Below are 15201 nucleotides of genomic sequence, written 5' to 3' on the forward strand. Positions count from 1 at the left end.
TGAGATTGTTTATCCATTCTAGGTAGTTTGCATGTTGCAGCTCTTACAAATAAAGCTGATATTAACATAGTTGTGCAAGATTCCTTGTGGTGTGATTGAGCACCCCTTGAATACATTCTCAAGAGAGGTATAGCTGAATCTTAAAGTACATTAATTCCCAAATAGTCCTCCTGTGAGGGGACACTGCAAACATTCCATTGAATTGGAAGCTTAAACTAACCCTTGGCCATTTGGAGCTTCTGATGCCCTTAAGTCAAAAAAGGTAAGAAAGGAATAACAAATGATAGAAGGGGTTAGTTTTTGTTTTGTCCAGATGACCAAGTGGAAATTGGGTTGCTTCTCTACAATGGAGGTAAGAAATATTATTTCTGGAGTCAGGAGATCATTTTTGGCCTCTCCTGATGATATCATGTACTGTGATTAAACTACATGTTCAGTGTAAAACTACATTAAACTAATCTAGGCATGAACCCTTCAGGAATGAAGGTATGGGTCACTCCTACAGGAAAAGAACCAAGATCTACTGAGGTACTTGCTGAGGATGGAAGAAATACAGAATGGGTAGTTCAATGAATTAGTTATAAAGACAAGTTAGGGTCATGTGCCCAGTTGCAGAAATGAGGAATATAATTGACATCAAAGTTTCTGTCATATATTGTTGAGAATGAATTTATATGACTATTTATGATTTCTTCCTTCAATTTCTTAATCATGTAATGCAACATCAACAAGGAGAATAATAGTGGTTTTCATTTAAATTTGAAATACTAAAAGAATGTCCATAAGGGACATTACTAATTATTCTAAATTTTCTTATGAATGTGTACTTGTATAAGGAATAGTTATATCATATTAGATGAAATTACATCCTGGTTAAATATATAATGTGTTTGCAATTGGGTAGTTATATCATGTTAGGTGTTATTATCATTTGATTATTGTATTCATTTGGAAAATGAGCATGATATAAGGAGATATGATGGTGTTCCAAGTTGAAAAGGGGTAGACTTGTGATTGCTATTGTTAATTGTCAACTTGACTACATCTGGAATTAACTAAAACCCAGTGACTGGTACACTTGTGAAGGATTATTTCACTAAATAATTTGATGTGGGAAGATATGTCTTAAATCCAGATTTTTTTTTGGTCTTTCGAGACAGAATTTCTCTGTATGGTTTTGGTGCCTGTGCTGAATCTCAGCCTTGAACTCATAGAGATCCAACTGGCTCTGCTTGCTGAGTGCTGTGATTAAAGGCATGTAACATCGCTGACTGGCTATAAATCCAGATCTTCTGAGGTGGGAAAATCTACTTTCAATCTGGGGAAACCTTCTTCTAGCAGCTTATAAAGAACATAAAAGAAGGGAGCTTGTTTTCATAGCCTGCTTGGTCTTACTTTCCCTGGCAAGCCCATGTCTCCACAGGCATTAGAGCTTTTCTCCTTGGGATTCTGGTTTATAATGAAGACCAGCTGAGATCCATACCTGTTGACTGCACAGCTATTGGATTCTTGGACGTCTGTTGGTAGACGGTCATCGAAATATGTGTACTATAACATGTAAAACAATTTAATAAATCAAATACTGCATATATATACACATTCCATCAGATCTGTTCCTCTACAGAACCACAAAACCTTGAATTATATATTACCCACACAGAAACATACACTCTCTCTATATATATATGTGTGTGTGTGTGTGTGTGTGTGTGTGTGGGTGTGTGTCTGTATGTGTGTTTGTATGTGTTCAGGCTGCTCTGGTATCCTGCCCTTGTTTAGTAATTATATTTTTTTTATTTATTCATTTATCTCAGAAATGTTAACAAATAGATATCACACAATTTAAAGTTGTCAATTTTATTCCTTCAAATATTACTTCCATTGTATTAAGATTGGTGTTATATTGAAAACAATATTTTTATTACAATTAGAAGATAGATCAGAAAAAGTTAACCAACTTTTGTTTGTTAGGAAAATGTCTTTTATTCTTGTGGCTTCCCTTGGATCAATTAAATTCTTTCATGACACAAGAGGCAAAGGCGATATGTAGAATGACCCAGATATATGTGATCATGATCATTTAGTTGCTGTGGAACTTACAGGACTAGCACTCTTTATATACTGCTTGGAAAGTACAGTTGGGATCCAATCCATCATTGGAATTTACTTCAAAAGGTTCAGATGGTATAGGTGATATTCCTTAAAGTCTCAGAGTGGATTAATCAGCTTTAAATGCACACTCACTTGTTTTGCATTCCAACAATTGACCCATTATTAGATAACAGCTTCACGTTTTGACCAGTGATATTTATTTGAAATAAAACATTCAGCTTACATACAAAACTGAAAGAAACATTTAAAATAATGCTACAGGCCGGGTGGCAGTGACACATGACCTTAATCCCAGCACTTAGGAGGTAGAGCCAGGCAAACCTCTATGAGTTGAGGCCAGCCTTGTCTACAGAGCAAGATCCAGGATAGGCACCAAAACTACATGGAGAAACCCTATCTCAAAGAAAACAAAATCATCATCATCATCATCATAATAATAATAATGCTACAATTATGAAACCAAATATTCATGATGTAGCTTTCCAAATTAGTATTTTTATTTTATAATTTAATTTAGTTTTACATATCAGGCACAGATTCCCTTGTTCTCCTCCCTCCTGCCCGCCTCCCCCCACCCCTGCCTTCCCTCCTGCCCAACCCCCATTCCCATCTCCTCCAGGGCAAAGACTCCCCTGAGGATTGAGTTCAACCTGATAGATTCAGTCCAGGCAGGTCCATTCCCCTCCTCCCAGGCTGAGCAAAGTGTCCCTGCATAGGTTCCAGGTTCCAAACAGTCAGCACATGCACTGAGGACATCCCATTGCCTGGATGCCTCCCAAACAGATCAAGCAAATCAACTGTCTCATTTATCCAGATGGCCTGATCCAGTTGGGGGCTCCTCAGCTATTGGTTCATAGTTCATGTGTATCCATTCTTTTGGCTATTTGTCCCTGTGCTTTATCCAACTTTGGTCTCAACAATTCTCGGCGAGAAAGAGGAGGGTTTGTATGAGCGAAAATTGTTAAATTAGTATTTTTTAGTACAGTGTATGTAGTTTAAATGTTGCCATAAACAAACATTGATGGCACTCTTTTTTTCAGCAATCAATCAATTGAATCACTGGCTGCTTTTTACCTTATCAAAATGTGTCACCTACCAAGTATTCCTATTAAAATCACAAGAAATTTTGAAATATACTAGAATATAATACATCTCGTTCTGAGTTTGAAATATGTTCTGAAAAATTAACTGAGCTGTCAGGTTTTGATTGTGTATAAATGCCAGTAATACAATAAGATACAAAAATTATTTTTCATCAGTTATGTGCCTCTCATATTGAAAGTTTGATGGGTTTGTATTACTGGATACCATAAACTTATTTTATACTTTAAAACAGAAGCAAACATAAATTCTTACAAATCTTCCAGAAATTAGATTAGCATGATCATTATACAGGCGAATAAATTCAAACCACATCTATATCCACAGTAAACAAGATCACTTGATGACATAAAATCAATGGAATGGTATATTTTAGCATATATTACATAAGTCATGAATTGCCTTCACTTTTAAATAAACCTTACAACTTAATTAAGAAGCATACAAGCTATAAACAGCTACAACTACGCAGTTACTTGAAGAATATGTTAGAATTCTTAAATTCAACACTCATTACATGTTATGGCCAAATGTTCCTGTAGGAAAACACAGATGTGAAATTCCAACTAAGAAAATAAGACTTTTTATATAATTATTCACATCACACACCATCATGCATACATTTTTAGAAGCACATTTTATGTATAAGTTAAGGTCAAACTGTCATATTTCCCTTTTCTATTCTTGTAGATGTTTATTGAGAGATAGGCCTAGAGGGGACCTTGAAAGGTCATTAATCCATCCACTGCACTTAAACAAGACTAAAGCTAAAAGAGGCTCAGAACGTCTATATTCAGCAGTGTGAAAATTCACTCTTGACTTCTAATTCCCCTTATGAAAGCAATCAATACGGAAAAAGGAAAAAAATAACCTTCTAATTGGGCATTTTATTTTCCAAGATATTTTCCAGTTCTTTCATTTTTAACAAAACTAAATTTATTCGGGCTCTTTCTTTTTCTGTTTCCTGTCTTTGCAGGTGCACTCTTAACTGTATACAAAACATGATGTACTTCACAGCAATTGTAGCAATCCAACTGTGCTTCTCTTAATTAACTCCACATGATTTTCATGCATTAAAAAGGACACACTTAATAAAGAACTCAAGGTTGAAAGCAAGCCTACAAAATATTTTATAATAAATATATATGAAAAGTTCCATGATCAACTATTTGCACCAATATTTCTTCTTATAGATTCATTAAAATATGCATAAATTTATTTGATTATATAATTGTTGTACAAGAATATTTAGTATAAGAATTACCTTAAATTTCATTGCTTTGAACTATCTTAGCAGATCATTAATCCAATATATGTTATATGTTAATGTATACATGTTTTGTAAATGCCAGTTATTGCAATGTTAATGTTCATAATGTGAACATACCAAATATGCATATATACAAAAAAACATTTTGATGAAGAGTAAATTATATTATTTCAGTAAATGAAAAATTACCTTTTCATGATAAATGTGATTCATTTATCCACACCATTAAAACTTCTAAAAGAATATACAAGCCGGGCGGTGGTGGCACACGACTTTAATCCCAGCACTCGGGAGGCAGAGGCAGGCGGATCTCTGTGAGTTCGAGGCCAGCCTGGGCTACCAAGTGAGTCCCAGGAAAGGCGCAAAGCTACACAGAGAAACCCTGTCTCAAAAAACCAAAAAAAAAAAAAAAAAAAAAAGAATATACAAGATTATAAATCCTACTTTGTAGCTAGAGTTTTCCTGCCTTGCCCACAGTCAGGACAAATCTCTGTCACCCGCCAGTCCCACAGCCGCTCAGACCCAACCAAGTAAACACAGAGACTTATTTTGCTTACAAACTGTATGGCTGTGGCAGGCTTCTTGCTAACTGTTCTTATAGCTTAAATTAATCCATTTCCATAAATCTATACCTTGCCACGTGGCTGGTGGCTTACCGGCGTCTTCACATACTGCTGGTCATGGCAGCAGCTGGCAGTGTCTCTGCCTCAGCCTTCTGCTTCCCAGAATTCTCCTCTCTCCTTGTCCCACCTACTTCCTGCCTGGCCACTGGCCAATCAGTGTTTTATTTATTGACCAATCAGAGCAACAGATTTGACATACAGACCATCCCACAGCACTACTTCTTAGGATATTTAAGATGATTAATATTAATTTAAAAAATACCTGATTTTTATAACATTGTAGCCTAGCATACAGAAAGTCCTCTAAATATATGTATATATGTACACACATTTATATAAATTGCATATTGTATATGTTTGTGTGTTTCTAATTACTTGTATATATTTAAGGTGATGTTATTTTTCTTTAGTTGCAAATTTCTGTAATTTTAGGAAAGATTACATGGTCATTTTCACAATTTGAAGATATGTGTACATATCTTGAAAATTGAATAACACTCCATGACCTCTTTGTTAAACTTGAGAATATATGAATATGACTTGAAATAAATTATAAATTAATATTTTGATAGTTTATAAGAAATTATTATTATTATTTGATTGATATCATATTTAGTCATAAATCCAAAACTGCACAAGTAATAGTCTCTTTAGTAAAAGTCATAGAGATATGTACCAAAGAAAAATATCTGTACATATTCTAGAAATAAGCAAGGGCCTGAATATTACCCAGTGTATTCTATCAGTCTGTGTATATGTGAATTGTGCTTTTATGGAAGTATAATTCAATGAAGCAGCTACTGAAGTATAAAGAACTGAGAGAACAACAGCACAGATAATTATAAGTTCTTATAACTTTACCATGCTTAGATTTTTCAATTTATTTAAAAGGAATTTCTAATTCTAGACAAACAATTCTTTATTTATTCTACTATCATATAATATTTTAATAATGGGAATTATGTTTTCTCTCTGCATGCTACAAACATATCCCTAGGGAAAATAAACTGGATAGGCACCATTCAATCTCTCGGCAGTTTGTTAGTTTTTTTTTTTTTTTTTCAGCCCAGGAATAAAGATCAAATGGCCTTGTCATTATTAGTGAGACCCACATTGAAAACCACACTCATGGGAGATGTTCAGAAAAGAAGAGCAGAGTTCAGTCACATGGGAAATTTGTTGAGATTTTCATTTAGCCCAGAGTGTTTGGAAACAACTTACACCACAGTCTCTAAATTCAGGCTCAGATAAACATGTATTTTAATGATGGCAGCTGGTTTTCTTTTGCATTTTGCAAACATAACATTTTGCAAATGTGTCATCACTTGCTAAATTTCCTACACTATTTAGTGAATATGTACACATAGATTGATTCTTGTTACGACAGTGCCAAATTTTAAGTTTCTGTTGATTTCTAGATGAATTCAACTTAGTTACAAGTAAATTAAACAATGGGACAAAGAAAACTATTGCATGAAGAAAAAAACTTAATTATATAATCATTCTTTCTTTTTCACTCACAGACTGTCAAAAGTACTAACTACTGGGAGGAGCCTTAAAAGAAGGATAATGCCTATTTCATGTGAATTTCACTGTTACATAAGATAATAGGACAATAGTTTCTCAGTTTTAGAGTTCAATTTATTTCTTCAACTATTTCTTTTTAAAAATGTCTTTATTTTATGTATATTTCTCTGTGTGTTCCTGAGTGTAAATATGTTCACCATGTGTGTTCATTAGTTCACAGTGGTCAGAAGAGAGATTTGGATCCATCGGGATTGGAATTACAGGTAGTTGTGAACTGTCATGTGTGTACTGGCTACCAAACTGTGGTTCTCCGTAAGAGCAGAAAGTGATCATGGTGGCTGAGCATCTCTCCAGTACCTTCTATGGCTTTTCCTTAAAGGTTACTTATTAGAATACTGTACTGATGTATTCTACTGCATAATAAAAGTATGCAGGCCTATAAAATTTTCCATGTAAAAGTTGCAGAATTGTATTATGAACAAGCAGTTATATAGTTTAAATATTCTTTATTCTGTTATAATAATTAAAAAATAAGTTTTCTTTTTCTTTTGTGGGACTTTAGTTTAAACTCATAGCCTTATTTATGTTATGCAAGGATGCTATTGGTGAGCTGTATCTTCAGTATGGCATTAAATTAATTTAATTTAATGTTTATTTTTGAAAGCTTTATACATGTATATAATGTATAATGATAATATCCATCCACTACTACCACCACTCAACTTTCTCTAGTGATTTCTCAGTGTATATTTCAGATTAGTGTCACTTTTGCACCAGTGGGCAGATAATTCCAGCAGGTCAATATGGCACCATGAAAGTCTATATACTGAGTCATTGATATTTTACCTCTCCAGCAGCCTTCATTGTACCTTCTGGTACTGTGTAAGCCAGCCAGAATGGAGAAAGTTTTCTGACCAGTTTGAGGATGATTTCAGTAGGTTCTCCATCTAAAGTAAGTATACCTTAAGCAATAGCATATTGCCATTTAGCCGTATTTGGCATCCAAGATCAGTGTCAATAGTCTGTTTTGTCTTTTTTGTGCCTCAGGGGCTTCCTTGATCAGTAACTCAAAAAAAAGATATTTTGAAACTATGATATTATTATATCATTTCTGCTTTCTTTTTCCTGCCTACCCTCCCTTCCATGCAGCTTTCCTTAGTCTCACTCAGATTCATGACTTGTTTTCCTTTGACTATTTACACACACACACACACACACACACACACACACACACACACACACACACACACACGTAAACAATTATATAATATACAAATACATAAATATAACCTTTCATGTCTATTCAATGGTATTGGATAAGCAATCTGGGGCCTTTCCCTGCTTAATACCATTTCTTCTACACCAGGCTTTCCTTAGTTGCCTGCAGATTTTTGTTTAGGTTTGAGGCTCAATGAGATTTGCCCACTTCATTTTAGCATATCCATTGAGGTCACCCTTGTCAATTTTTTGTCTTTTAATTTTACTTTTCATTTTCCATATCATCCACAATTCCTCCCCCCTCCCTTTGTTCTCCTCACTTCCACCTTCCCCATATTACCACCATCCACTCCTCAGAGGGTAAGGCCTCCCACAGGGAGTCAACAAAGTCTGGCATATCAAGCCCTTCCCCGCTTCATCAAGATTGAGCAAGGTATCCCCCCATAGGGAATAGCCTCCAAAAAGCCAGTTCATGCACTAGGGATAAGTCCTGGTCCCACTGTCAATCACATTTTGATGAGTCTTCACTAGTATAGCCTTTCTGACATTTCTAAGAGTAGTACTCTCACAGAAAACTTTCTCTTCCTTTGGCTTTTACAATCATTACAAACCTTCTTCTACTATGATCTCTCAACCTTAGCTAAGTGCAGGAATTATGGTGTAGTTACATGAATTGAGACTAGGTACCATATTATCATCTGTTCTTTTCATTTTCATGGGTTGTGGTTTTCTCTAATTGTTTCTGTCTATTGAAAAGAGATTTTTTTCTGGATGAGGAGTGAGGACAACATTTATCTTTAATTATAATGACAAATGTTTAGATTATTGTGAGGGATTATACTAGTTTAGTAAAGTGGGTATTGTAGGTTTTCTACAAATCCCATGACTTTGTCTCAGGTAGTTGGCTTGGTTTCCAGCACCAGGCATTCTTTTCCTCTTGTTGTGGACTCCAGAGACCAGTTACAGCAAGGTTTGTTATTGTCCAGTTTTCCACTACTACCATATTCTTAGTGCTATTTTGTCACATGTGCTATTGTGATTCAGAGGTGTCATAGTTGTGTAAGACTACTGGTTACTTTCCTCTCTTGAAAGTTTAGATGGCACCTTTTGGTATATATGATATACACACATACATGCATGCATAATACTTATTCACATAAAATACAAATAAATGAATCTTAAACATATTTTAAAAAGGAGATGAAATTTAAATCTAACTCTGAAAATACACAATTCTAAAATATTACATTTTCTTTAAGTAATAACATTCCTTTTCCAAAATAATATTTAAGCAATAGAAATTGGTCTATACTCCCCAAGTTTCAGTCATTAAATGAACCTTTTAATGTGTTTAACATCATTCTTCTTTTTTTTTTGAAATGAGTATTTTTATTAAAGGGACATCAATGTTGCTTGATGTTCAAGTCACACCTACTGCTTTTTATGGTAATGGGAAGAAAAAAAAGACAGAAAAAAGCTACTACACCCAACAGGAAGTCAAGGGATGATTTTGGATTTTTGTTCTTTTGCTGAGGCAGTCTTATCTTCTCATGAATATTTTCCCTTCCTTCATGCTCCAGGGGCACTTGGTTATGGCCTACAGCGCTGGACGAATCGAGGGTACAAGCACACATCTAGGATGTGATACCTGTTCAGAATCCAACTTAGGAATCTTTCCAAGCCCAAGCCATAGCCTCCATGAGGGCTTGTACCATATTTTCTCTGATCTGTGTACCAGTAATAAGGAGCAGGGTCAATTCCTTCCCTTTTATAGCCTTCTAGAATTTCTTCACTATCCCAGGTGCACATGGAGTCACCCACAATCTCACAAACATTGGGCATCAACACGTCCACAGATTCAGTCAGTCGAGGATCCTCAGGACATCGCTGCATATAGAAGGACTTGATCTCCACAGGAAAGCGACACAGCAGGATTGGTTCATTAATGGTGTCTGTCATCAGTCTCTCGGGAGCTTCGGGAATATCGTCTCCAAATTCATAGAGCGTTCTGTCTTCTTTCTTTACGTCATGCTCCCTCAGCCACTCGATAGCATCTGAATAGTTCATCCGTCTGAAAGGCCGTTTAGGGGGTTTAAAGTTCGGGTTGAGGTCATACACGATGCTTGCCACTGGTGACTTCAAGACTCTGTCCACCACGTCACACACGAGGTCCTCTAAGCGGTTCAGGAGGTCCTCGAAGGTCAGGAAGGGACACTCGGCTTCCACGTGAGTGAATTCAGCCAGGTGCCTCCGTGTTCTGGACTGTTCGGCCCTGTATGACTGGGCAAAACAGAAAACATCCCCCAGGGCCGTAAGGCAGGTCTCCAAGTACAACTGGGAAGACTAGGTCAAAAAGGCTTCTTCCCCAAAATAGTCGAGCTTGAAGAGTGTGCCCCCCCTCCCTTCCACCTGTGTCTGCACCAGTGTCGGCGTGGTAACTTCACAGTACCCCCTGTCGAAGAAGTGATCCCGGAAGCACCTGGTGATCATGGAGCGTGCTTTCAAGATCTTGTACATGATCTCTCCTCGGATCATCATGTGGCGGTTGTTGAGCTGGACATCTACATCAGACTCCTCATTGATCAGGTTGTCAGCCCCTCCAGCTGGGGCCAGCCCCACCAGTTCCCAGAAGTCACAGCTCAGTTCATGGCCTCCCGGAGCCTGCTTGCCCTTGGGAGTTAGGTTTAAGGTTCCATACACTGCCACACTGCTCTCCGTGGACAACACCACTCCATTTTAACACTGGCACAAGTCATCTGACAAGACACACTGAAGATAGCTCGCAACACCAGAAACATCAAATTCTTTCCTTGCCTATGTAACCTGTGGACCCAGCCGAACACCTTCACTCTTTCGCCTCTGTATCCTTCTAAAGCACAAATCTTTACACATGCCGGCTCTGGCAGGCTCGGGTCATTTTTAATGATAATTTTCTTTGCTTCCTCCAGGTTCTTTTCTCTTCGTAAGTTATCTTCTGCCTCTTTCTTCTCCCGAGAATCATTCTTCATCTGTTCCCTGTGCCACATCTTTTTAATGTTCTTCATCTGTGACTTAGAAATGACATCCCACCGCTCGTTTTCCTTTTGTGAATCCACATAAATGGTGGGAAACGGCTCTTTTCCAACTGTCATCAAAGCCTTCAGGCTTGTTTTAAATGGTTTCTCCTTGGTTCCATCTCCCGTTGCATCATTTCCTTCTCGATCCGAGACATACAGCTCTGCTAGTACCATCCCTGCGGTCGCCCTGATCACCTCCGATGACATCGACTCTGCACCACCACCGCCACCTGGTCACCCCAACATGCACCGAAGGCTTCCTTGACTGAGGCGTTGCATCATCCATTCTTCTTATATAAGTAAATGAATGTATGAACACAGATGGCTATATGTTACTTAGCCTTTAGTTTACTCAATACCTTAAGTTTATAAAACATTGACTTCCTTACTAGCATATTCAATACTGAAAGTTATAATTTGATAATTTCAATTTTCCAGTCATTGAACTGACATAACTATAGTCCTTTAACTAGAGGGTAAGGGTCATGCAGGCAAAACCCCTATTCACATAAAAGAAAACAAATGCATCATAAAATATATTAAAAGAAAGTAAAGTTTAGATTTAACTCTGATAATTCTTGATTCTAAATTGGATATAGATCAATTTCCCCTGAGAGTAGGAGTTAGAAGCCAGGCTGGACTACTGACATAATCTCTTTTTAAAATAAAATTAAGTTAAGGTACTAAAGGAAAAAAGAAGAAAATAAACATAAAAATAAATAATTATAATTAAATTACAATTTTTAATTGTACAACATAAGCTCCATTTCTAAATACTTCTTGTTTTTATGTTTTTATTTGTCACTCACTCTTTCCTTCTTGTTTTATTGCCTTCCTTCTATTTTTGCCTTTCTCTTGATAAAATTATTTCCCTTCTTTTGTTTCCTCCTCTTGAACATAATGGAAATTGTAGTAGAAAGCAATTAATGTAATTACTTTGAAATTTGTACTTATCTGTTTACTCTAAAATACTTTTATTCTTCTACTGGTTTAAGAATATCACTTTTCAAATTTCAGTACAGGCTGTCATACTCTGTTTCTAGTAATGATCTCTTTCTCTGCACATCTATTTACAAACACTCCAGAACATATTCCTAATTCACCTCTTGCTAATCTGGGATTCTAATTGTAATTACCCCAAATATTAATCTCTTATGAGGCAGGTCTCTAGACTACTTTATATTTGGGGGAGAAAAAGTATTTCAACACAGAATGTGAATATGTTAATATTGTTAAAATTTTATTGTTTATGGTGTTATTTTATTTGTACTGAAATGTGATTTTATTTGTATGTTAATAAATAAAGTTGCTTGGGGGTCAGAGCTAATAGTAAGCCATAGCAGAGCTGGGCATTTGTGGCTCACGCCTTTAATCCCAACATTTGGTAGAAGGGCTAGGTAGATCTCTGGGTGGTCAAGGATACAGCCAGCATTGGAGACACACACCTTTAATCTCAATACCATAGAAGACCTGGAGGGCTGTACATACAGGCAGTGACGAGGCAGTCATGTGTTTGGGTTTACAACCAATGAGGAGGCAGAACAGAAAGAGTATATAAAGACAAACACACAGAAAGTAGGCCCCTTTCAGAGAGGTCTCTTGGTTTAAGAGGCTAGCTGCAGCAGATGGTAAGGCTGTTAGCTCTGCCCTCTTGGCTTTCTTCTTTGCATTGGTTCTGTGTTTCTTATTTAATAAGACAGTTGGTTACATCTACAATTGTTTATTTAAATTTATTTTATAGATGTTGGAAACACTCAATTATATCTTTAATATCTACAAATAAGCATAGTACTTGAACTGTATTCTCAAATTAAGTGTTTTGGTTATCCATGATTTAAGAACTTAATCCCCTCAATTTCTGGTGGTGGAACAGCAGTTATCTACTTCAAGCATCTCTATCTAACTATCCTTATCTGTATTCTTCTTTTTCTCTCTCCCTTAAAGAGTCCTATGACAAAACAAAGAAGAGAGACAGACAGAGAGAGAGAGAGAGACAGACAGACAGACAGACAGACAGAGACAGAGAGAGAGAAAGAAAAAGAATGCATCCTAGCCTTCCTAAAATGATCTCCAATTCTCTCTGCATGTATCCTAATCAGTATTTTGGCAGACAGTAATGGAGAAGCTTTGTAAAGACAGGCTTGAAATATTAACTAGACACCGACATGTCTGACTACAGAAACAAGTAACATCAGATAATTTTCTTTAAGTTTACTTTTTCTTGTTATATACATGTTTTTTCATATTTTTCTATTTCTTTTTGTCCTACTGAAATGTTAATCAAATGAATTCTATTTGGTAGGGTTGACTATTTTTTGAAAGACTATTTTAGAGTTTTACTTGCTGCCACAGTATAAAATCTTTGTTTTAGTACACAGTTTTGTAAAATTAAATTGATATTTTAAAATATAAGAAAAGTATTGTTGTGGTCAAATATAAAGATGGTGCAAACATTCTAGGCAAGAAATAAGAGCCAGATGCAGAATGTTATATACCTAATTGATGCTATCATGCAAAAATATCTATAGTAAAATGACTTTACATAAAGTCAAAATGCTTCTGAGAACCCGAAGAAAATGGCAACTACTTATCTACTTACACCTCGGTATTTCCTCAAAAATATTAGTGAATTACAAAAGAAAACCATCTATGTAATAATCATTATTTTCACATTCCTTGAAGATTGAGATTAAAGTTAAATATAACTATAACAGGGAAAGCATAAAGGGTGAAATTCAGCAACTTCTGAAGAGTGCTCTTTCAAACTGTTATATTGCCTAAATCATATAACAGGTCTTATCAGTCAAATGAAGTTTTAAATGAACTGTAGAGAAACAATGCTAGTGGAAGTGTTCTAAAGAAGATAAAAATAATCATGAGCTCACTCTAAAAAATGTTGTAGTACAAGGAATTTTAGAGACAAACTACAGGCACTGGACCTAAGTCTGTACATTTTTAAAAAATAAAGTCTGCTAGAAACATACTCTCCAAGGGGAAAAGGAATGAAAGGGAACATAAGTGCAGGTGACCATTTAGTACTTCAAGATAAATGTACGGAATCAGAAGCTCTAAAACCTTCTTTCAAACAGAAAACCATATAATGTGAAAAAACTCAAGACTATTTTGAAACTAGGCTAACAGAAGGAGACACTACTAACCTGATAATCCTGTACTATATGTCAAAGTGAAATCCAGCAGAAAAAGAAAAAGAGAATTATAAATCAGTCCTCAGGGAGCTATTATAAAAATGTAACATGAAAAAATAAAGCAGTGAAAATGAAATCTGGCATGTATAAACTAGAGATATTCCAGCCAGGAAAAGAAACATGAAGGATGAACAAATTATATGGTAAGAACTAAACATTCTGAACAAATATATGAAATCCCAATTTTAATAAGAAATTCATAACTTGAAAACACAATTGTTGGAGAAGGTAAGGGAAACAGCTTTATAGGAAATAGATAATGTACTTGTTGTTAAAGTGTGTGAATCTGAATATCAATCCCCAGGCTGCATATAATACCAATGTTGTTGTATTCTTCTGTAATTCTAACATGCCTACAGTAAGATAGGAGGCAGTTACCAAGGATTTTTGGAATCTTACGGCACTGATACCTTAGCATATTCAGTGACAAATTGTAATAGGTCTTTCTTTAGACTGACAGACCCAAACACTTCTTATTAAGCTTGGTCTTAGCTTAGACTTGTTCCCAGTTAGTTTTTAAAACTTAAATTAGCCTGTTTATATTAATCCACATTCTGTCACATGTCTCATTACCTCTCTCAGTATCATATATCTGATTTCCTCCACTTCTAGCTGGCTAATACCCCACCTCTGATTCTTCTGAGAGTTCTTATCTCTACCTAGAAGTCCCACTTGTTCACACCTGACTAGCTATTGGCCATTCAGCTCTTAATTAAATCAAACAGAAGGTGCATTAGGCAGACAATGAAGGATAGATGCCAATCTTCACATAGTGTTGTTAACTATTGTGCAGTAGCAAATAATAAACATTTTCACAAACAAGTTGGAAGGTCATAGCTAACAGATGAGGCATAATGAATACAAAAGGTTTTACTTTTTTCAAAACAAGTATCAAAAATTTAAGAAAGCTTGAATTCAATGGAATAAAATTCAGTTTCAGATGAAAATTAGGAAACCAATATAAGATACCTAAGAGAAAAGATTAAGCAGAAAAATTCTAAGAGCCAGAATACCAGAGAAACAGTCTCTCCTAGAAATGGCTGCATAAACAAGATTGGAACTGTAGAAACATTAATTAGTATATTAAT

The 15201-nt window shown here is 35.8% G+C and overlaps 1 pseudogene; it reads right to left on the reverse strand.

The window, feature by feature from the left end:
- Positions 1-9284: 9284 nt before the first annotated feature.
- Positions 9285-11171, reverse strand: LOC114682746 (annotated as a pseudogene).
- Positions 11172-15201: the final 4030 nt, after the last annotated feature.

The sequence above is a fragment of the Peromyscus leucopus genome, chromosome X (genome assembly GCF_004664715.2).
Source record: "Peromyscus leucopus breed LL Stock chromosome X, UCI_PerLeu_2.1, whole genome shotgun sequence".
Taxonomy (NCBI): Eukaryota; Metazoa; Chordata; class Mammalia; order Rodentia; family Cricetidae; genus Peromyscus; species Peromyscus leucopus.